Source organism: Mirounga angustirostris, unplaced genomic scaffold (genome assembly GCF_029215605.1).
Source record: "Mirounga angustirostris isolate CCGP_5_RB_7025 unplaced genomic scaffold, mMirAng1.0.hap1 SCAF_11, whole genome shotgun sequence".
NCBI classification, from domain to species: domain Eukaryota; kingdom Metazoa; phylum Chordata; class Mammalia; order Carnivora; family Phocidae; genus Mirounga; species Mirounga angustirostris.
The window spans coordinates 122,158,247-122,179,087 of NW_026991719.1; the positions used below are offsets into that span (position 1 = coordinate 122,158,247).

Here is a 20,841-nt window from a genome sequence, read left to right on the forward strand (position 1 = left end):
CAAGGCAATGGGAATATATTGTAGCCCACTCAATGCAAAGGTATGTTTTAGGACCATTTGTTGTAATCTCAAACAGAATGGGAGAAAATATTTGTAATCCATATGTTTGATAGAGTTAATACCCAAAATATGTAAGGAACCCTTAAAACTCAATAGCAAAAAAGCAAATAATTAAAAACTGAGCAAAGGACTTAAATAGACATTTCTCCAGCAATGCTCACTGAGCAAAGGGCCAGAAATCATAGGCTTTCAATCAACTACTGTAAGTTGCTTCAGTGGTTAACTAGAGCTAGTTCCAAATATTTCGGCGTTCCTCCTTCTGGTCACACATGTGGTAGGATTGAAATTCCTCAACCCATTTGGAGAATTTAACTTGTATCTTCCTGTTTGGGCTGGCTAAGTTCTTGCCTGAGCCAATGAAATGTGCAAGGAAGTAAGGAGGGGCTGGTGCCATTGTGGTCATTGAAGTCTGTATCGGAATGGAAGCTCCAGCAGTGCAAGTGATTATAATGAGCAGAATTCCTGTGAGCTGTCAGGCATGTAGCATGGACAATAAATATGTTTCTCTGCTAAGCCACTGAGATTTGAGGGTTATTTGTAACTATATCAAAACCTAACCCATGCTGACCCATACTGTTATTAATCCAGACCATCAGCTGTCCTGGATCAAATTTATCTAAACCTTTACTTCTAGTAATAGAAAGTTTAATTGTTGGTATCCAGCTGGTAAAAAAAAAAAAAAAAGGATATTGGTCTAACTTGCACAGGACAGTGAGAGAGAATAGCTCATAAATAGCTATTGTACAGGCTTTGGGGTCTAAAAAAATTAAGAACAGTCTGCTCAAGTTCCGGCTGCTATGAGCTCTGTGCCATGGGCCAGTCATTGACCTCTCTGAGCACGAATTCTTTTTTTTTTTTTTAAGATTTATTTATTTATCTGGGTGGGGGGAGAGAGAGAAAGTGTGCATGCACACTCAAGTGGGGGGAGGGGCAGGGTGGGAGAATCTCAAGCAGACTCCTGCCTGAACACAGAGCCCAGTGTGGGGCTCCATCTCATGACCCTGAGATCATGACCTGAGCCAATACCAAGAATCGGATGGATGCTCAACCAACTGAGCCACCCAGGCACCCCAGAGTACCAATTCCTTTTAATCTGTAAATCACACAGTAACTATTCCTCAGAGTTATTGTAAGGAGAAAATAAGACAATGGATGTAAAGCACTTGGCACAATGGCCAGAAGACAGCAAGTGTTCAGCAAATGACCATCAACATCATCATCATCATTATTACTTCTCAGTATGTCTTTACAATCTTCCTCTTGAAATACCATAAGAAAAATAACTTGTCAACCTTCTGGCTCCCCACATATCAGAGATAAGCATTTTTTTTGCATGCAAATATGCCATATTTATTGATTCCTCTGTCTCTGCTCAACGGAAGAAAGTACTGTTGGTAGAAATAAAATATCAGCCTCAACTTGTACATATAACCAAGATCTTGTAAGTCATTACAATGTGTTTTTGAGAGTTGCCACTTCACTGCTCTATAAAAAGCTTCCTGGAAAAAGTATTAACAGATGGCCTCTTACTCTCTGAGACTGTTAGTAGCACACCAGATGGCAACCCAAATGAGAAGATTCAACTTAAATTCTCCAAACTGAAGGAAATGTGACACTAGCTTTTTAATAGGTGTGCAGCCTTAGAGGTAGCAAAGAAATGATTAGTTAAGATAAAGACTCATTTTCTCTCCTTATTTCAATGTGGAATATAGTCCCCATTGTTTCGCCAGCTTGCCAGATAGTTCATATAAAATGCTGGAAATGGTTTGCCCAACACAAACAGAAATTTTATTTGAAATGACTGACAGATTTATGAGGTGTAAGGCCAGTCCAAAGAATGAAAATACAAGGCAGTGCCCCAGGGATGAGCGCTCTGTGCCACGGACACTCCTTTCTCTCCAGGATCAGTCATTAGTTTGCAACATTTTGCTCTTATTGTTAGAAATATTAGGCTTTTGACAGGGAGGTAATAACTATTCCAAGAAACTTATCGTCTTTCCAGATGCCCAGGCATCACTACTATCCAAATTCTCCCAGGTGCCTTTGCATTCCAAAACAACCCTGTCCCATGAAGGTTCAGGAAAAGCCAACAGAGTCTTCATATTGGCTTAGGAAGGTGTCCTTCTACTATCTTAGGTTACATGAATCAATGAGGATGTCTTTCGATACCAGAGAATCCCCAAATATCAATGTTTGAAGAGGCCATGGACCCCAGCCCTAAAGTTGGTACTCAACTATACCATTCTGCAGGCCACTGTGGATCTTCACATATGGAAGTCAGTTAGGCACATTGTACAGATGGATTTTCAGCAGAGTACCTGAAAATATGGTCTGCAGCATGAACACACAACATTAAAACATGCATATATACTCTCTGAATCAGTCATTTGGGGGAATTGGTAAATCACAGCCTCCCTGACTACACAAGGTCCTCAAGGGGTTAAACCTGGAGATGGTTTAGCCTTGACCACTGCAGCTGTCGTGCAGGGCTGGGGTAGACACAAAGGCAACATGACTTCCACAAACCGCATCAAATTTCCAGGAGCTCCTTCCAGTTTTCTTGTGAACTCTTAGGCCTTCTGGAGATGGTGAAACCCAAGGATTGGATCCACCCCCTGCTCTCATGGACCCTCCATACCTGTGAACTATAAGCTAAGGCTATGGGCACCCTACAATTGGCAGAGACCACATGGCTCCTGGGCTCTAGGGAACAGGAACAATCTAAAGAAAGAGTGTGTCCAGCAAGGGAACTGACCAGCATAGGAAACCAAGTTCAAAGAAGTACAAATTGTCACGTATACTCAGCACCATCTAAGAGAGAGAAATCCTGAATCTGGGGTCATTAAAGAGGCGATCTTTGCTGAGAGACAGAGACAGATCACTGAGCTCCCTCAGTGCTGGAGTAAAAAACCTACCCCCTGGCCACCTACCTCTCCGAGTGATATTTGGATCCATGATTCCGCTTCCCAGGTCTGTGGATACAGAGAAGGAGACACGAAAGCATGTGGCTCCTGGAAAGAAGGAAGGCCAGTTATAAACCCTTTCACTTTTTGCTTTCTACATCACTGTCTGGTGTTTCAGTTACCTGACCGTATGCTCATTTCTGATACCCTGACGCAGTTCAAGACTGAGAACCAGACTGTAGAACTGGAATTCTTAACCTGGGGGCCATGATCTTTTAGAATAGGTCTGTAGGAGTTCAATGAACTCCATGGAACCGTATGTATAAATGTATACATATGCGCACATAAGCATGCGAGGATATGAAGTAAACCATAGGTTCTTGAGATTCCCAAAGTGGTCCATGACTCAAAAAAGGTTAAAAGCCACTTTGCTACCTCCCTCATTGGTGAACTGGGAGGGTGGCATGCCTGGAGCAGGCCTGGGAGCTCCGTGCTGCCCCCCACTCCTGTCATACCTTGCCCTGTGCCTCTCCTCCGTCTGCCTGCTCCTGAGCTGTATCCTTTATAATAAACCAGTAATAAGGGGTGCCTGAGTGGCTCAGATGGTTAAGCGTCTGCCTTCAGCTCAGGGCGTGATCTCAGGGTCCTGGGATCGAGCCCCATATCAGGCTCCTGGCTCAGCGAGGAGTCTGCTTCTCCCTCTCCCTCCGCCTCTCTCCCCTGCTCATATTCCCTCTCTCTTTCTCTGTCACATGAATGAATGAATGAATGAATGAATGAATGAATGAATAAATAAATAAACAAACAAACAAACAAACAAACCAGTAATAAGTGTTTTAAAAACACTTCTCTAGAATATGGTGACCCAACCAAGAAGCTGCTCTTGAGAAGCCCCGCCCGCCACTCTCCATCCCGCTTAAATGGCACCCAGGTACCTAGAGGGCACCATCGTACCCCCCAAATGACAACAACACAATGCCTAAACCACAGCAGGAGTGCTGTTTCTGCTCTACTCCTACAGATTGGCAGCATTTTGCCACCTCTCTCACTTATAATCCACACAACTGTCCTCAAAGTAAAATAACTCTTCTATTGTTTGCTAACCAGTTCCTTGCCCCACAGATCAGTTTGTCTTTTCCGTCCTGCTTAAGTCAGTATAATTGGCTCATCTTCCAGGAGTTAGAAGAGAGAGCCCGTAGAAGGCTAGTTTTTCTCGATCCTAAAAACGTCTGGATTTTCTTTACCATGTGATGTGTTAGGGCTCAAAAAGAGGCTACATTAATCTCATAATTAAATGAAAACACGATTGCCAATTAATGGCAGAGGACAATGCATAAACCTGCAAACCACACAGCTCTCCTCTCAGACAAAGAAAGCATTGATATACAAGCAAATATACTGATAATAACCTCGCATATTTATCATGGTGGTGGATATAGGCAAATCCCACAGAGAAAGCCTTCCTTTTGGCTTTGGCGTTGGCCGCCATCCAAAATTCACAGACTATAAACAATGAAAGCCTTTCCATGAAGAAAGTTCAGAGTGGAACTCACTTGGGGTCCCCAACTTTCTGAGGAAGTGCTCAAGCCATAAGTCAAAGGACCATTTTCATCAGCCCGGGGTGGCAGGCAGGATAAATGGCCTGGCCGTGAATGCGCGCCTTGAGAAGGAGCTGAGAGGCGCCGAGGGGAGGCCGGCCGGACGCGGCCGCCTGTCTCCGCGGGCCTGCGCCACGGAGGAAGGCCCCGGCAAGGTGTTAGGCCGCAGGGGGAAGCCCGGCTCCTCCAGGCCCGGCTCACTCCGGTGACACACAACGGCTTCATTGTTGACTCTCTGCTGAAACGGGTCTGCGGTTTTACTAGCAGCCTCGTTCAGGGGCACGAGCCGGCTGGGCTTTTCTGTTCTAGAAAGCTCCGAAGGTGGAAGATGGCCCCGGGTCAGGTCATGGGCGCTGAAGCCCGCTGACGGCCTCGTCCGGAACATTCGAAGTTGGGTGCTTACACCGTATTTTCCTGAGGTGTTGACGGGTTGCAGCTTTTGAAGACGTAAATTTGTGATGTGTGAAATGAAAAGTACAGTACCAGGTCCTTTGAAAACCAAAAAGAAAAAAGTGATTTAGAAGAAGATCTTTCCCTTTGAGGTCACTGGGTTGATTTCAGCTCGGGCGGGCCGTTACCAAACCTCATCATGAAGACTTTCTTTCTAAATGTCGAAGTTGGGGATACTGAGGGGGAAGAAGTCACCTCCTCCTGCCCACTGAATCACAGTTGAGCCCCGCACCTCCTCTGGGCCGGGGTCTCTTGCTTGGGGAGGATGGAAAGTTGGAGATAATGATGGACGCCTATGCCTTCCAGAATACTTGCAACCAGACGTAGGGTTCAGAGAGGACTCTTACACGTAGATCCCCCACAAAAAGGAGTATGGTTGAGGAACTTGGGGATCCTCAATTAGAGCTTTTCTGTGGGCAGACACTGGGTGCTGGGCTAGACTCCTTCCCACACACCAACCTTCTAGGGCCTCCATCAGCATTACAAATGGCTCCGTGTTGTAGAATAGTCTACAGAGAATAAACACACATGCAAAGGCCAAATACATACTTTACATATACTGAATAGGTAAAGTGTCGGCACAGCTGAGAGGGCTCAACACATCATAGATATTGAGTGTGATTATCACATGATCCAAACTGTGACCAGGTTCTACCACTGGACCGAATTCCCTGAGGTCAGACAATGCAGTCAGGGTTCAGTAGATGTCTTTTCAATGAATGGATGAATAAAAGAAAGAAAGAATGAGTGAATGAATGAAAGGAAAAGCACGACATAGACATTGCAGGAAAGAAAAGAACTTTCTCTCATCCTCAGTGTCAAATCAATACTGCTGATCTTACCTCCTAACATCCTTAAAGCCATCCCCTCACTTCTGTCATCACTGCCCCCACCCTGTCGTTAAGTCCAGCTTGGTGTCTTCACAAGCCTCCTAGCTGGTCTCTCCTCCACGTATATCAATTCCCTTTCCAATTTATGCTCCACTCTGCAGTCACCGGAATCGATCTAAAATTCATAACTGATCATCATGTCACCCTTCTTCTTAAAACATTACAATGGATCCTTTGCCCTTGGGATAAAGACCAAACTCCCTACCACGGTGTGGCAGGTGCAGGCTGAGGCTGAGCTGTTGGAGAGTAGAAGATCTGCGTGCCCACAGTCACGGGACTCTTACAAGCAGGGCACAAGAGAGACGAATTCAACTTCCAGGTAAGAATACCTACACCTGGGGAGGGCAGCCCAGGCAGCAGCTGCAGAAGAGAGCCCCACTCCACCCAGATACCGAGGACAACGTGTGGTGGAGGCTGAGCGGAATAAGAAATTTGAGAGAATCAACTTTGGATTTTAATTTCTTTGGAGTTAAGAATTCTGAGCTGTGGACTTCACTTACAAGGAGAAGGGATTTCAATTTGGGACCTTAACTTACAAAAATAAGATTTAATTTATCTTTGTTTTCCAACATGTTAATATTATATGCAAAATGTAATCTAACGCAGCATCTATTCTAATCGGAACTAAGCTTTCAAATATAGATATGTATATATTTTGCAACTCATCTTACGTTTCCTATCCTTGGTTCCATTTTCATAATAAAAGGAGTATAATATTTTCTTTTTTTCAATTTTAAAGTAAATGCTTTCCCTGGGAAATCTTCTGATTTGTTTATTTTTCTGATGTTTTATTGTGCTAAAATTCATATAACATAAAACTATCTTGACAATTGTTAAATCTTTTAATTCATTTTTATTTTAATTCCAGTACAGTTAACAGTCTTATATTAGTTTCAGGTGTAGAATATTCCATACATCACCCAGTGCTCATCACAAGTGTGCTCCTTAATCCCCATCACCTCTTTCACCCACTCCCCCCAACCTCCTCTCTGGCAAGCATCATGTTCTCTATAGTTTAAGAGCCTGATTCTTGGCTTGTCTCTGTTTTTTCCTTTGCTCGTTTGTTTTGTTTCTTAAATTCCACATATGAGCGAAAATATATGGTATTTGTCTTTCTCTGACTGACTTATTTCGCTTAGCATAATCCCCTCCAGCTCCATCCACGTGGTTGCAAATGGCAAGATTTCATCCTTTCTGATGGCTGAGTAATAGTCCATTGTATATATGTACTACATCTTCTTTATCCATTCGTCTATTGACGGACTGCCTCCATAATCTGGCTACTGTAGATAATGCTGCTATAAACATCAGGGTGCATGTATCCCTTTGAATTAGTGTTTTTGTATTTTGGGGGTAAATACCCAGTAGGGGGATTACTGGGTCATTGGGTAGTTCCATTTTTAACTTTTTGAGGACCCTCCATACTGTTTTCCACAGGGGCTGCACCAGTTTGCACTCCCACCAACAGTGCAAAAGGGTTCCTTTTTCTCCACATCCTCACCAACACTTGTTTCTTGTGTTGTTGATTCTAGCCATTGACAGGTGTGGGGTGATAGCTCATTGTGGTTTTGATTTGCATTTCCCTGATGATGAGTGATGATGAGCATCTTTTCATGTGTCTGTTGGCCATCTGCATGTCTCCTTTGGAGAAATGTCTGCTCATGTCTTCTGCCCATTTAATTGGATTATTTGTTTTTTGGGTGTTGAGTTGTTATCTTGACCATTTTTAAGGACACATTTCAGTGATATTCAGTACATTCAGATTGTTGTGAAATCTTTACCACCATGTATCTCCAGAACTCTTTCTTCCTGTAAAACTGAAAGGCTATACTCGCTAACTAACTCCCCATCACCCCCTCCCTTCGGCTCCTGGAAAAGACCATCCTACTTTCTTTTTTATTTTTTTAATCTCCCCTTTCCCCCTTTGCCCTAACCGCTGGTAACAACCATCCTACTCTCTGTTACTCTGAGTTTGGCTTTTTTTTAAATTCCACATTTCAGTGATATCACGCAATATTTGTCTTTCTGGATCTGATCTGTTTCACTCAGCATAGTGTCCTACAGTTTCATCCATGCTGGTACAAATGGCAGGATTTCCTTCTTTTGTGAGGCTGAATAATATTCTGTGTGTGTGTGTATGTGTGTGTGTTGTGTTCTTTATTCTTTCATTCATTTTCTTTATCCACTCATTCACTGACAAACATTTAGGTTGTTTCCATATCTTGGCTATTGTGAATAATACTGCAATGAACGTGGGGGTGCAGATACCTCTTGGAAACAGGGATTTCACTTCCTTGAATATACACTCAGAAGCAGGATTGCTGAATCATATGATAGTTCTATTTTTAATTTCTTGAGGAATCTCCATGCTGCTTTCTATAATGGCTCTACCAATTTACATGCCCACCAACAGTTTAAAAGGGTTCCCTTTGTTGCCACATCCTCGCTAACACTTGTTATCTTTTTTTTTTTTTTTTTTAAAGATTTTCATTCATTTTTTGACAGAGAGAGAGAGAGACAGCGAGAGAGGGAACACAAGCAGGGGGAGTGGGAGAGGGAGAAGCAGGCTTCCCGCCGAGCAGGGAGCCCAACGCGGGGCTCGATCCCAGGACCCCGGGATCATGACCTGAGCCGAAGGCAGACGCCCAACGACTGAGCCACCCAGGCACCCCAACACTTGTTATCTTTTGACTTTTTGGTAATGGCCATTCTAACAGGTGTGAGGGGATAGCTCGTTGAGGTTTCAATGTGCATTCCCTGGTGATTAGCAGTGTTGAGCTCCTTTTCATATACCTATTGGTCACTTGTATGTCTTCAGTAAAGTGTCTGTCAGGTCCTTTGCCCATTCTTAATTGGGTTATTTATTAAGTTGCTGTGTAGTTGTATGAATTGTTTATGTCTTTCAGATACTAATGCCTTATCAGATATATAACCACGTCACTTTTGGTGGACGCTGGAAGAGCCAGGGCATGATGCTCGGTGTTCCTGGCTGCCACCATGGTGACGATGAAAGCAGGGGTGGACAAGGGAGCTTCCACCAGCCTGCATTCCAGCAACTATGAAGAGCAAAGCCCCCTGCTGATCTGCATTGGAAAATTCATGTGAATGAGAAACTGAACTTAGTTGTGTTACCCAATGAGATGTGTGGGGTTGTTTGTTACCACAGCATAACCCAGCCCATGTGGACTGACACAGACTACCTTTGATGAAAGAGTTTTCCCAGGAAATTAGTAGTGTAAACATAATTTCAGGGGTCAATCTATGTAAGGGTGTAACTTCCCTCCAGTACTTGAAGAGTGCCCATTTACTTAACACATTGATAAAAGTGCTATTGCCTCCTCATTAAAGCAGGTTCCCAAAGATCCTTTCTGATCCCAGTTTGAGTTATATGAATTTATTTTATAGCATTCATCAATTGGTAATGAATTCCAGTAAAGGTTTTCTGCCACATCTCCTTCATCTTTTTGGTCAAATGTTTACTGAGCACCTACTATGTTTCAGGTACTTGTTATCGGTATTGGGGTATCAAGAGTAAACAAGAAAGACATGGTTCCTTCCTTCACGGAGCTGGGAAATGTTCTAAAGGAAAAAAATAGGGTGCTTGGAGACCTACCTGGCCAGAGGGGATGAAGAAGGCCTCCTGGAAAATATCACATTCTCACTGAGACTGGAAAGATGAACAGGAATTAGCCTGAGATGGCATCCATCGGTACAATCTGGATCAAATGGAATATTCAAAAAACAGGGTATTTAGGTTAAAGTTCTAACTTTTTAATTAAATAATTAACTATACCTCCTTTATAAAGATAAAAGTTCCAGTACTCTCATAGCTATTTTCTCGTCTTACTGTTACAAACTCTCAATGAGGTGGGGGATTGAGGATGTACTATTTATTCTCCCCGGTTTTATAGACATCTTCGGTGCCCCCCATGTCCCTCAGCCCTGTTTCCATGCATACTGGCCCGACTTCCCGCTGCCAGCACCTGAGTCCCTTTGTCTGACCACTAGTGTCTGCCCCCTGCCCACGTGGCAGCCCGGAAGGGTGAGGAATTAGCCACAGCTCTGAGCGTATGACTGATGGGGGTTCGTGTATGAGTGACCCAGCTCCTTCACCCCTTGGGCAGGACAACTCAGAGGCACGTGCTCTACTCTGGTACCTAGAGATCGCCAGGATTAAACCCCTCTTGCCCTCAGTGGTAGCTGGCTTGGTAACATGTCCTTTATTGGCTAGTTTCCTGTATCATCTCTTCATTCCTCTGCAGGTGTTTCCTGAGAGCACCTCTGTGATGGTTAATTTCATGTCTCAACCTGACTAGGGCCTGGTGCCCAGTTGTCTGGTCAAGCACTAGTCTACATGTTTTATGAAGGTATTTTTTTTAATGTGATTAACATTCAAATCAGTAGACTTTGAGGAAAGCGGATCACAAAGCAGATGACCCTCCATATAGGGGAGGGCCTCATCCACTCAGTTGAAGGCCCTAAGAGAAAAAGACTGAGGTCTCCCAGAGAGGAAGGACTTCCGCTCCAGACGGCCCTCAGACTTGAGTTGCAAGAGCAGCTCGTCAAGGCCCCCAGCCTGCTGGCCTGCCCTGCAGATTTCAGACTTGCCAGCCCTTGAGTCCTTAAAATGAATCATAAATCTCTCTCTTTTTCTGTGTCCCTCGCTCTCTCTTTCCCTCCCTCTCTTTCTATATATATATGAGTATATATTCATACAAATATATATACATACACCCAAACGTATAGCCAAGTGACTTGCTGAAGTCACAAAACTACTGTGATATAGCGCTCAGCCCGAGGCCCTATCTCCTCGACGGCACCATTTCCACCCATGAAGACTGGGCAAACACTTGCCTCGAACGCCCTTCCGGTGTCCATGGCAGACACCATGAGTTGATCTTTCTTTTCCTCAGAAACGTTCTCAAGACGCGCCCTAGGCAGCCTTCCACAGTCAGTGGGGCTTGGTGGGCCAGAAGGCACCTGTTGGCCGCCCCTTTCTGAAACGCATCACCGTGCTTTCGGAATCTGGTAGCAGCTCAAGGTGTCTGCCTCTTTTTCCCACCTCTGGTGTCTTACCAGCCCCTTGAAGCTGGAGCCAACTGTGCCTCCCAGCCCCACCGGCCCCTGCCCGCCCCCCTACCACCACTCGGGTGCTGATTCAAGCCTGCTCTGTTTCCTGCCGGGCTGCAGAGACCGCCCCTCCCTGCAAAACCTCACACCCGGGGGCCTGGAGCTGGAAATGAAGCGTCACTCCTCGAGCCCAGATCTGCAGGGCCACTCACAGCTGAGTCTAGTGCGGCCCCAGCCAGGAGTGGACCGGACCCTGTGTTGATGGGCTGAGAAAGGGGTCACGTGGGTGAGTGGACACCTCCAGGCACAGTGAGTTAGTGCAAAGTCTCTCACTCCAGGGGCCTTTAGAGGAGCTGGCTGAGAAAAGAACAGAGTCACAGAGCTAGTCCTGTTATTCTCGAGGCTCCACATGCGAGCCTAGAGCTCATTCGCCTGTCCACCAAAGTGCTTCCAGAACCCACCAGCTCCAGAGACCACGCTCTGTTGACACTGGGCCGGGCAGCCCCTGGAAGATGGAGCCCCCATGAGCTCTGCTTGTGGTCATGGAAAGGCGGGCCCTCCCGAGGCCGACGGCAGGGCCGCAGCATGCACAGCCACAGGCGAGTGGGACACGGTGACGGAGACGGACACAGCCAGAGCCTTCCACGGAGGCAAAATAGCAACACAGACCCCGTGTAGAGAAGAGTTGGCCTTTCACAGGACTCTGGAGTATGACAGCTGGGAAGGATAGCCCCTGGTTGGGGAGACCCAGATCCAGGAAGGAGATTTGTCCCAGGTCACCCCATGGGGCACTGTCAGGGTCAGGGTCAGGGCTCGAATTTCAGTACTGAGAGGGCAGAGATGGAAACACAATCCCTAACCTGCAGGTCCTCATGACCTCGGCAAACAATGAAGAAATATTCCAAATAATTGTCCCGGACCTTGACACTTGCCAAGTGATAATTCGATTAACTAGCTGTTTGTTTGTTTTCAGAAGTACCCCCTAACTAGAGACCCGCTTCCCTCTTAATTGTTTCCACTCCGGCAGTGGTGGCCTGGGATGTGCAGAGTCATCACTTTCAAGAGAGTCCCACCTTCTCCTCCACCTTGTGGAGTTTGGGAAAAGAGGAGAAGATGCCAGATGCAGCCCGGGCGTGGTATGGTCTCAGCTCACCGAGGGCTCCCAACACCCAGCACGAGGAGCTCTGCCTCCCCCTTCCCCCCCCCCACCCTGGGGGGAAACAGGCCCAGAGAAGTTAAGTGGTTTGTGCAAGGTCATCCAGCTCTCACGTGGCAGAATGGGGTCAACCGAGGCTCAGGTTTTCCCCGAGCCAGCTGATGTTCCAAGCAGACCCAAAAGAGGGGACCAGAGGACCAGAGATTGGGGGCTCCTCAGGAAATCTGGTTTATTTGCCAAACCAGAAAATAGAAATTTGGGGACCGCATGTCTCCACTGAGTCCTGGAGACCTCCAGTCAGATGGGAGGGCCTCGTGAGGAGTCAGAGGCGGGAAGCATTAATGCATTGGGACCTCAGGAGCCCCACATTCAAAAGGCCTGATGCGCCACCTTCTCTGGCAGCTCAGAGTTAAATCTACTGCTGGTCTTACCTGCAGCCCCAGGCCCACCGTGGGGCCTGGGGGGACCACACCAGGGGCAGGACCCGTATCAGCGCAGCCCGTGTGCACAGGGCCTCCCAGAGCCAGGACATGGTGACCACTGGATGCACTCAGTGGGGCTTGGCGTCGAGTCCCCCAAAGGCAGTGCGCCCGTGTAGGTGTTACAGCGAGGTCGGTAACCAAATAGAGAAAAGGAGAACCTTACCTCCAGTTGCTGCTCCTAAGTGAGCAAATCCCTTCGTCTGAGACCCCTAACCGCTAGGCAGGTCTGAGAGCCTATTCGTTCTCTGTCTGAACATGTGGCATTTATTACGGCGCACCTTGGATTAGGATTGTTGTGCCCAGCTTCAGCCCTGGCCACGCCAGTCTCCGAGTTCCCTCAGGGCAGCTCGTTGCTACCCAACCCGAGTCACCCTTCCTGTGTCAGGTGCCCAGAGTTGGCCAATCAAAACCCAAGACGCCCAGTTAAGTTGGGATTTCTGATAAACAACAAATCTTTGTTTAAGTATGACCCACGCGATATCTGGGACATACTTATAGAAAGCAATTATTCATTGTTCATCTGAAATTCGTATTTAATTGCACGTCCTAGATTTTACCTGCAGCCCCCTTGGTGGCTGGTACCTGCTGCCGATACCGGGTGATGGAGAAAACACGGTAATATTCTGTTTCACCAAAGTATTTGGGGCTCAATACTACAGGCTGCCGCCGCGACATTTCTTCCTCTTGTGTCATTTTTGGAGGACGTTTTCGCCGTATCGAAAGCCTGCCTCGTGTGGGATGCAAATGAAACCCAGTCCCAGAGGGGGGAAAATGAGTTAGAAAGCAGTTAGAAAACAACCCCAGGGGATCCGAGACCCGCGCTTCATCTGCCGAGTCTTTTATTCTCGTTAATTCATAACAGTGTCTTTTAAATCCTGGACTAGAATTCGAGAACAGTCGGCGTGTGAGTGTGACAGTCATTACTCCTAGGACACGCCCCGTCCGCCAGCTGGGCGCCCTCCGCGCGTTCTCGGTGCCACAGCGGCCTCCAGTGGTCACCCGGGGAACCGCACGCTGTCGGCACCACCCGGCGAGGGACCAGAGCCTGGCCCCTGGGCTGCGGAAGACACGGCGTCCCTTGGCCGCCCAGGGGCCCGGGCTGGGTGGAAGGATCTCCGCCCAAAGACACAAATCCAAGTGCGCCACGTGGAGACAAAGCTGCGCTCTGCTGCTGTGAAGCTCCGACCAGACCAGGGTTATATTTCATCTTGCATGCCAGTGTACCATTGCTGACCCAATTTCACAGATGTTCTCTTCAAACCGGACTGGGCTTTGTGAGTAGTTTTAACTATCAAGCTGCGGTGATGGAAACGTCAAAAAAAAAAAAAAAATCCTTTAAATAGATGAGAGGCGGCTGGGCTCAGAATTGATTCTTATTCTGCCAGTTGGTTACACTCAAATGGAGAGCTGGGGGATGTGGGCAAGGCAAAAGGAGTGGAATTAAGACCCCCCACTCGTACCCGTTGCTTCTTACCTCCAACTAGCAACAGTCTTGCTTCATTTCCGAGAAAAGGAGGCACTACTGATCGGTTATTGAAAACACACACGACTCCCATAACCTTGTTCATTTTCATATATGTAGCTCGGAGCAAGGGGCTCTCTGCCTTTGATTTGAAAGGAATACAAAGAATAAAGGGAAATGAAAAATATGACCACAGAGAGGCGGGCGCTTGATCCTTCCGCACACTCATACACACACACCTTGGTGCCTTCCAGGTACACACAAAGGCAATTTTTCACAGCTTTCGGCTGGCTCATTTGCACATCATTTCAGCTGAAATCTCCCTCCTTGGTGGGGACACCCACGGAGAGGAATGTTGCCCGGGGAAGCAGCCCTTGCCGGGGGGCCGTGCAAAACTGGACAGGGAGGTAACCACAGAGTAGACCTGGTAGGTTGGGTCTGAGGTCTGCTCCTCTAGGCTAGCTGCGAATTCTTGGCTGAGTGGCTTCCCTCCTCTGGGCTTTAGCTCCCTTCCTGGAATGAGGAGCTGCATGGTTGGCCTCCCGACTCTGAGTCTGTAATTCTAGCTATGAGGCCTCTGGTCAAACTCTTAAAAAGAATTATTTTCCTTCCTTCCTTCCTTCCTTCCTTCCTTCCTTCCTTCCTTCCTTCCTTCCTTCCTTCCTTCCTTCCTTCATCCATTCAGCAAACACATGAGTGCCTAAAATGTGCCACACGCTGGGTTAGAGGCTCAGCATAGAGAAATTCATAAGGAATGCCCCCTTCTAGAATGAGGTCATTGCAAAGCGACAGAAGTATCAGAGGAGGGGTATAAACCCAGGTGCCAGATGCCTGCTGATGGCAGTGTAAATTCGTGCAACCTCTCTGGAGGCCAGTTTGGCCCCAGCTCCCAGATTGCCAAATGCACACACTACATGAATCGGGAGCCCGATCTAGTTACCTGACCGACTCTAGTTACCTAAAGCAGAAAACGGGTTTGTTTGTTTTTTAAAGCTATTGAGTCCCAGGGAACCCAAGGGAAGGCTGAAGGCTGCAGTCTTAGGCCCAGGTAGGGACACAGGTGACCAGGCAGCCGCCATGACCACAGTTGAAATCACACTGTAAAAACTGGCGACACCAGGGCCATTACCGTGGAGCCTGGCACAAAGCTGGAGTCGCCAGAGTTCCCGCTTTACACACTGGGAGGAAGGCGTCTGCTTAGCTAGGTCAAGGTCACATGCCCACATTCGAGCCACAAGGGTGCCACAGGGAAAGCGGGCACCCAGCATTTTGGACCTCTACAGTAGCAAGTGGACTCTGCCTCCCCCCCCCCCAAAGTAATAGCACGGCCAATTTCCCATGCAGACGAAGACACTTACGATCCCGGTGGCCGAAATTGTGACAAGTGTCCTCTACACACACCTTTGACCCGAATTTCCAGTTCTACAATTTCCACGTCTGCAGAGAAACGTTAATGCTTACACAAGGGCACACAGATGATTGCACAGCGGTGTTCTCTGCGGAGAAACGAAATTGTAACAGCTGAAGAGTCGGCAGTAGAGGCTTCGGGGGGTTCTGGACAACAATGCTGCCATTATAAAGATTGTCCTCATTCATTCTCCAAATATTTGTTACGGGCGTCTTCGGGAAGACAGGGTAGGAGTTGGGACAAGGAGTTGTGGCCAGTCGGCAGGGGCCAGACCCTGGAGGGACTGCATACACAAAGGCCAGGTGAAAGTATTTTTCTGCTTGTCCTCATTTCAGTGGGGAGCCATTGAAATATTTGAGGGTGGGGGAGATGCAAACAGCGGGCAGTAATACCATCAGATTTGCGTTTTTCCAAGATCATCTTTTCAAAGAACCCTGCGAACTGGAAGTGGTTGCATGTCCCAGTGAGAGGGGATGGGGACACAAAATGGTACTGGTAGAGATAGAGACCTGGACGGGTTCAGGATATACTCACAGGGGTAAAATCCACACGGTCTGCGGGTGGATGTCTACACCCCATGGCGCTGTGACGGCCAAGGCTGGGCAAAGCAGCAGTCTCAGTCTTAACCTTGGTAGAAATACTCATGTTTACTAGCTGAAGGGGAAGAGGAAGGAAACTCTGTGGTTTCTGCTTTTGTCTTCCAGGAAACTGTCACATGCTCACAAGGAAAGGCTTCAGATTTGGGTGTCATAGAAAGTTGGAGTTGAGAAAGCCCTTAGAAATTATGCAGCATGAAAAACAGGTTGTAAAATAGAAAAACAAACAGGATGTAGAATAGGGTCCAATGGTTTAATATATTCTGCCTAGGAAGGGCTACGCCAAGTAACTGTGCTGGTGGATTATTGCCTTTGCTTTTGTACATTTTTCTAATTTTTCTGTGATGAATATGTAAAACACTTTTGCAATAACGGAGAATCCAATATAGTTTTTGAAAAGAAATTACCTAGTATATAGAACTCCTCTTCTCTAGGGGGAGCAAACTGAGACGGGAGTCTCTCTGGACAGGGAGAAAGGAGAAATTCAACCATTACTAGAGAAGTGTTTTGTTGTTGTTGTTTTAAATTCTTCATCTTGATTTGAAAGCTCCTTGCCCTCTTTAAAGATTTTCAAGGGGTGTCTCAGTGGCTCAGTCAGTTAAGTGTCAGACTTCTGGTTTCGGCTCAGGTCATGATCTCAGGGTCGTGGGATCGAGCCCCATGTCAGGCTCCGCACTCAATGCAGAGTCTGCTTGGGATTCTCTCTCTCCCTCTCCCTCTGCCCCTCCCCCTGCTCACTCACTATCGCGGGCACTCTGTCTCCCTCTGAAATGAATAAATAAAATTCTTTTTTTTTTTTAAAGATTTCATTTATTTATTCATGAGAGACAGAGAGAGAGACAGAGGCAGAGGGAGAAGCAGGCTTCCCGCGGAGCAGGGAGCTGGATGCGGGGCTCGATCCCAGCACCCTGGGATCATGACCCGAGCCGAAGGCAGACGCTTAACTGACTGAGCCACCCAGGCGTCCCGAATAAATAAAATTCTTAAAAAAAGATGTTCAAGTCTACATGCAAAGGGCCACTCACCTTGTGTAGTCAGCAAGTTCTTTTAATAATTGAGTGTGTACTCTCCAAATCATAAATGTCTCAGGGACAGAAGGGGTCTTAGTAGTTAGTTCTCTGGCAAATGATTGCCTGTGTCGGCTCTCTGTCGTGGGGGCTGCCCTGGGCGTGCCTCTTGTCATTTCTGGCCTCTCCCCTCCTTGACACCAGTAGCTGCCCCCTCTCGATTATGACAACCCAAGATGAGTCCGGAAGTTGCCAAATGTGCCCTGAGGGCAGAATGGTCCCCCACCCCCACAGAGAACCACCAGCCCAGGCGAAGCTGACGTACCTTAGGTGACAGAGTTCTCCAGGTGCAGGACCAGGCTCTCCCCACCACGAGCTGCTGTCCAAAAGCGCACCCCTGCAGCATCCAGTGCTGGTGTTTCCCTGGGGGCCGTGAGAGCTGCTCCGATCTCTCTGGCCTAGGGTGGTTCTGCAGAGATTTCAAGACCATGCCATGCTCTGCCCCTCATGCCTCATCACCCCCCACCCTACTCCCAAGTCTTCTTTCCTCCAAGTTGAACATTCCTCCTTCAACGGTTGCTCACCTGACACGTCGGGGCTCCCGTGGGTCCGAATTTCCACGACAGCTCCAGGTCCTCAGCTAAACGCAATTCTCCAGGTGCTGGCAGAGCAGCCGACAGCCTCCCTCCTCCCGGATTCCCGGATGGAGCCAGACATCGCTTTTACTCCTGGCACCTACATTGCATGAAGTCCCGCACTGAGCCGCTGACCAAAATGTTGAAGGTTCATTCGGACACGTGACACTGCTCCCTTGGGTCATCCCTCCTTAGCACCTTGGTCCTGGGGCCCAGTTGTTAGGCCTACATTTATCCTTCTCAAACTTCACCAGTTCACAAGAAATGGGTACCCATGCTTGCCTCTGAGGACAGAGAGCTGGCCGGGCGTGGGATGAAATAGAAAATGCCTTGTTGTTGCATACCTGTGTGTGCCTGTTAAACTGCGGACCAATAAACTTGGTGTATTGCCTCATCACAATGAATAAGTCAGCAAATAAATCCACTGGACACACTTCACCTGCTTAGATGGACCCAATCCTCCCCGCCTGTCCTGACCCATTCAGAAGTTTATGACGTCTTCCGGTGTTCTCACTTTCTTCCCCAAATGTGATAGGCATGCCTTCCCAATCTTCACTCAAAGCCATCGATAAGGAAAGGTGGAAATGACAAGCCAGGGTTTGTTAAAGCCCTTTTAAGTCAAAAGCACTAAGTGGGCTCTTTTCCAGTTGGCACCCCACGAACCCACCCTTTTCCCTCAAGAGGACAAGTCAGCCTTCCTTTCAGTGGTTTCCCTAAATGGAGGCCTACCCGATTGGTGACCCCCCTTCCTCCTTCTTTCTGGGGAGTCTCTAACTGCAGGGCAAGCTGAGAGAAATCAGCTGCCACCAATAACTCGGCTCTTTCAGAACCAGCCCCTCCCCCGCCCCCCTTGCCTGGCCTGGCCTCCCACGGGTGGGAGCAGGTCGGGTACTGTAAGGGGGCGAAACTGCACGTCAGGAGGGAGGTCTGTTAACCGGCTTCACGGATTTTCAGGCGGCATCAAGCAGTCCCAAAACAGCAGCAAGAACTGCACACACAATGATAATGGCAAATTTAATATGATTTATTCATACAATAACTCATGCTGCACTTAACACAAATACAAGGATACCTTTTTCAATAGTGTGGAAGAGATGAATTCATAAAACCTGTTAAGTAAATAATGAGTTTTGAATATAAATCACCTGCAAAGGTTCTTTCCAAAGCACACCCGAAACGACAATAAATTAGGGCAAGGGTTTTGTAAATGTCAGCCTCAGTCCTGCTTTAAACCGTCTTACCCGCATAAATCACAGTCCCTGACTTTTACAGACAGGAACACACAAAAGCTGCTCCTCTCTCTGCCCACGTCCTAAGTCTGGCTTCCTTGCAGGTGCCAAATACACTGGACAGCAAGCCTTTGTTCCCCACCGCCGGCGGGGCTCCGCTCCTTCCGCCTGGGCTCTGCCGCACCGCCCCCTGCGTGCACCTGCAGGTGGCCTCCCAGACACCAGAGCCAACCCAAGCCACGTTTGTTTTCTCCAGCCTGGAATCACCCCCATCAGAGGCCTAGGACCGTTGTCCGGAATCCAGAGATCCCCACCAGTGGCTGCCAGCGATCCTGGGTGGGACATGGAATAACAGCCCCCAAGCAAAGCCCTTGAGGATGGGCTCTCCACCACATCAGACTGCCTGGACTTCAGCAAACACTCGAGAGGAAAACAGCATCTGCCCTACCGGGTAGGTAAGTGGACGGGATATCAGCAGGAGCTTCAGGAGCACATGGGAGGCAGGTGCCAAGAGCAGTGGGGACTCTGACCCATCACGGCAACATTGTAGGCGATCTGAGGGCACCGACTAGTGACAACCCTCTCAGCTTCAAGTTCTCGTGTCTCAAGTCTCCCAGGAGAGACTGCCCGGGCAAGGTAAGGGGACACCGAGTGCACTGGGGCGGGAGGGGGCTGGGCTGACAGCAGGCTCAACCACGATGGACTATACCTCCGGCCAAAAGAGATACTGGGCGGAGCCAAAGGGGGCAGCTGGGTTCTAGTTCAACGCGCCATCCCAGGCCAGAATTCAAGAGACTCCTCAAAGGAGCTGTAGTGTGAAGGCTGGACTTGGGCAAAGAGAAGGGATGCCCAAAGCCCCTCACACAGTGAGGCCTGACACTGTCCCCATTAAACACTAACTCCCCATGTCCCCCTCTCCCCGGCCCCTGGTAACCACCATTCTACTTTCTGTTCCTATGAATTTGGCCACTCTAGGAACCTTACAGAAGTGGAGTCATACAGTATTCATCAGTCTGTGTCTGCTTTCTTTGACTTAGAGCAGTATCTTCAAGGGCCATCCATGTAGTGGCCTAAGTCAGAGTTTCCTTCCTTTTGAAGATGGAATAATGCTCCATTGTCCAGATAGACCACATGTTGTTGTCTCTCCATTCACCTCCTGATGGACACCTGGGTTGTTTCCACCTTTTGGCTATTGTGAATAATGCTGCTGTGAACATAGCTGCACAGTTATCTGTTCCAATCTCTGCTTTTAATTATTTTTGAGTATATACCCAGTCTTAATCAGTTAAAAATGTTGGGGGTGTGTGCTGCGAGATGAGCGAGGTGGCTGGAGGAGCCTCACCCTGGCTACAGAGGGCAAGATTTCTCTGAATGATGGCAAGGGGTGACCTCACTGACGCCTCCTGGGCAGGGTGAAGGAGGGAGGAGCAGAGGGAGAGGGACAAGCAGACTGTGCTGGGCATAGAGCTTGACCCGGGCTCCATCTCACGACCCCAAGATGATGACCTGAGCCAAAATCAAGAGTCAGACACTCCACCGAGTGGGCCACCCAGGTGCCTCACTAACATTATTTTAGATCACAGAAGCAGGATACAGGATTGGATGTGATAGATTTCATCTATGTAAAGGACATTTGTGCATATGTATGTGGGCAGGAAAAAGAGCGGGGAGAAATGCAAGAATGTCACAATGGCTGTATTCTGGAGGGGGCTCTTCCTCTCATCCTCACCATTTTCCACATCTTCCACATTTTATACAATGAGCATATGTGACTCTGATAATCAGTGAAGAGACGGGGTAGATGAAGTATAAAACCGAACCACAAAAACAGCAAAGGAAAATGAATATGTGTTCAATCTCCAGATTGGGAAGGGTCTCCATGTTTAACAGGAAAA

At 47.8% G+C, this 20,841-nt stretch overlaps 2 long non-coding RNA genes across 2 annotated transcripts; both read right to left on the reverse strand.

Moving 5' to 3' along the window:
• Window positions 1-13,196: 13,196 nt before the first annotated feature.
• Window positions 13,197-16,111, reverse strand: LOC135362042 (uncharacterized). Its single transcript, XR_010406330.1, has 4 exons — window positions 16,014-16,111; window positions 15,430-15,567; window positions 14,084-14,213; window positions 13,197-13,905 (listed from the first exon to the last, which is right to left on the reverse strand). It is a non-coding gene; the product is annotated as an uncharacterized LOC135362042 (long non-coding RNA).
• Window positions 16,112-16,463: 352 nt separating this feature from the next.
• On the reverse strand, window positions 16,464-18,338 carry LOC135362043 (uncharacterized). Its single transcript, XR_010406331.1, has 3 exons — window positions 17,667-18,338; window positions 17,408-17,551; window positions 16,464-16,536 (listed from the first exon to the last, which is right to left on the reverse strand). It is a non-coding gene; the product is annotated as an uncharacterized LOC135362043 (long non-coding RNA).
• Between the last annotated feature and the right edge of the window lie 2,503 nt (window positions 18,339-20,841).